We start from the raw sequence: 3,397 nt of genomic DNA on the forward strand, positions 1-3,397 counted from the left end.
CTCAGGGTCGTGCAAATGCAGTGAGCGCCTCCTCACGTGCGTCCTGGGTGCCTCGGTCCCCTTGTCCCGGGCCTGGCCCTGAGCAAGAATCTCCTTCACTCCAGACTTTTGGTCTCACGCCAATGATCGCTCACCCCCACCATTCTCCCGAGGTTCAAATGATATAAATAAAAGTGCCTCGAAGCAAAGACAAGGTGTTGTATTTGGGAATGCCTGTTAGGAAATGTGGGACAAACTTTTATTTCAATAAAAAGTGACTACTGAGGAATTGTTTCTTGAGCAGGGAAGGGAAGGGATGCCTGAAGGATGTTACTGCCCCCAGGGAATGTGAAGGAATATGGAGGGTGGAATGTAGGGTTGTAAATGGTGTAGCCCAGGCCGATAGGAACCTGACGCTTGGCAGGGGAGGATGAAGTCAAAGAGCTCAGGCAGACTAGCAATTAGGGGTGTGCAAGGATGGCATTGAAAACGTGGGTCTCCTTCGCGTTTGCTGCCATGCTGCCGTTGAATAGAAAAATTCCCACACTCAGTGTTTTTTAAGTTTAGGAAGCTGATATTGAAGGAGGTTTCTAGCCTGAGAGGTGCTAACCCTATTAGAGGTTTCTGTGAAAGCTTGTCTATTTTAAGTCTCGGAATCCCCAGATATGCCATTGATAAAAGAGATTACTTACATAGGAGAGAGTGTGTGTTAGGAGATAAGTACTTTAGGCTGGGCTCGGTAGCTCACATCTGAAATCCCAGCATTCGGGAGGCCCAGGCAGGAGAACAGCTTGAGCCCAGGAGTTTGGGATCAGCCCAGGTAACAATAGTGAGACCTCATCTCTACAAAAAAAAAAAAAAACTAGCCAGGTGTGGTGGACTTCTCCTATAATCCCAGCTCCCAGCTACTTGGGAGGCTGAAGCAGGAGTATTGCTTGAGACTGGGAGGTCAAGGTTACAGTGAGCTCTGATCCTGCCACTGCACTTCAGTCTGGGTGACAGCGCGTGAGACCCTGTCTCAAGGAAAAAAAAAACAAAACTGGGCGCAGTGGCTCATGCCTGTAATCCCAGCACTTTGGGAGGCTGAGGTGGATGGATCATTTGAGCCCAGGAGTTTGAGACCAGCCTGGGCAACATGGTGAAACTCCATCTCTACTAAAAATACAAAAATTAACCAGGTGTGGTGGCACACGCCTGTAGTCCCAGCTACTCGGGAGGGCTGAGGCATTAGAATCGCTTGAACCTGGGAAGTGGCAGTGAGCCGAGATGGCGCCACTGCACACCAGCCTGGGCAACAGAGTGAGACTCTGTCTCAAAAAAACAAAAAAGAGGCCAGGCACAGTGGCTCAGGCCTGTAATCCCAGCACTTTGGGAAGCCGAAGCAGGCGGATCACTTGAGGTTAGGAGTTCGAGAGCAGCCTGGGCAACATGGCGAAACTCCTTCTCTACAAAAAAGTATAAGAATTAGCTGAGTGTGCTGGTGGGTGCCTGTAATATCAGCTATTCAGGGGGCTGAGGCACAAGAATCGCTTGAACCCGGGAGGTGGAGGTTGCAGTGAGCCAACATTGCACCACTGTACTCCAGCATGGGTGACAGAGCAAGATTCTGTCTCCAAAAAAAAAAAGGGAGAGAGAAGTATTTAAAAATGCACATACATAATAGGAGAAAGGACCATTTATAAAACTGTAATAATGCTATCATTGTCAAGGTTTATGCTTAGTGTTTTGTATCACAAACATAATGAGTCAACTCCAAAGGCAGGGATGTATGTTTTATTCAATGATGTACCCCAAACACCTAAAACAGTAACACATAGTAGACACTACTATTAAGTATAATAGTAGGTGCTCAACATATATTTGTGGAATAAATTGTGGGGAAATTTCTGGCACTGGGAGTCAGGTGATCTGGATGCTAGTGTTGTCAGTAACTGGCAGAGTACTTGTATGTCAATCGTGGAACTTGATGCTAAGGCCCAGCTTAAAATTCCTTAAAGTGTAAATGACTTCTTCATTAGTGCCCTCTGAAACAGCACTAGAGGCTTGATGGCTCACACCTATAATCCCAGCACTTTGGGAGGATGAGGCTGGTGGATCACCTGAGGTCGGGAGTTCAAAACCAGCCTGGCCAATATATGGTGAAACCCCATCTCTACTAAAAATACAAAAAATTAGTCAGGCGTGGTAGCAGACACCTATAATCCTAGCTCTTGGGAGACTGAGGTGGGAGAATCGCTTGAACTCGGGAGTGAGATCACGCCACTGCACTCCAGCCTGGGCATGAAAGAGTGAGACTCCGTCTCAGGAAAAAAAAAAAAAAAAAAAGAGACAACACTAGAATGAGGCTGGAACTAAAAATGAAATTTTACTCCCAAGGAGACATTTGGGAGAAGGGAAAGATGAGAAAAATGTGGTCGGGCTTGTTACTTATATATTTGCCTTTGAATTATACCTTCAAACAACCGATTTCAGTCTAGACATGTGGCTCACGCCTGTAATCCCCGTACTTTGGGAGGCTGAGGTGGGCAGATCACTTGAGTTCAGGAGTTTGAGACCAGCCTGGGCAACATGACAAAACTCTGTCTCTACAAAAACATTACAAAAATTAGCTGGGCCTAGTTGTGTGGGCCTGTAGTCTCAGCTACTCAGGAGGCTGAGTAGGGAGGATTGCTTGAACCCGGGAGGCAGAGGTTGCAGTGAGCCGAGATCAAGCCACTGCATTCCAGTCTGGGCAACAAAGCAAGACCCTGTCTCAAAATCAAAACAAAATAAGAAACTGATTCAGAATATTAATTTTGTCTGTTTTTAATTCCTAGGATCTGAAACCTGGCTTCCTTACTCTATAGGCAACAGTTCCTTCCCTTTGATTTGCTCTTTATATGAAACATGTAACAATTCATGTCATTAAGTATATCTTTTTCTGGTCTTGGACTAAGTTTAAAAAGTTTCACTTTGGGTCCCCCACACTGTGGCTCACGCCTATAATCCCATCTCTTTGGGAGGAGGCCGAGGGATTGATCACTTGAAGCCAGGAGTTTGGGACCAGCCTGTCCAACACGGTGAAACCCCATTTCTACAATTAGCTGGGCCTGGTGGCACACACCTGTCATCCCAGCTACTTGGGAGGCTGAGGAACGAGAATCCCTTGAACCTGGGAGGCGGAGGTTGCAGTGAGCGGAGATGGCGCCACTGTACTCGAGCCTGGGCGACAGAGGGAGACCCTGTCTCAAAAAAAAAGTTTCCACTTTGTTCACTAGTAGCATCCCAGAAAAGATTTGAGGTAGCAACACTAAAAACACACTAATTCCATTTCTACATAGAATAAAATAAAGAGAAAAGAGAGAACAATGTGTGGAGAAAAGTGAAGATAATTAGGTAAGCTGGGATTGAGGGGAAGGGTTAAAAGTTAAAAAAAAAA

Source organism: Mandrillus leucophaeus, unplaced genomic scaffold (genome assembly GCF_000951045.1).
Source record: "Mandrillus leucophaeus isolate KB7577 unplaced genomic scaffold, Mleu.le_1.0 Scaffold58, whole genome shotgun sequence".
Lineage (NCBI taxonomy): Eukaryota > Metazoa > Chordata > Mammalia > Primates > Cercopithecidae > Mandrillus > Mandrillus leucophaeus.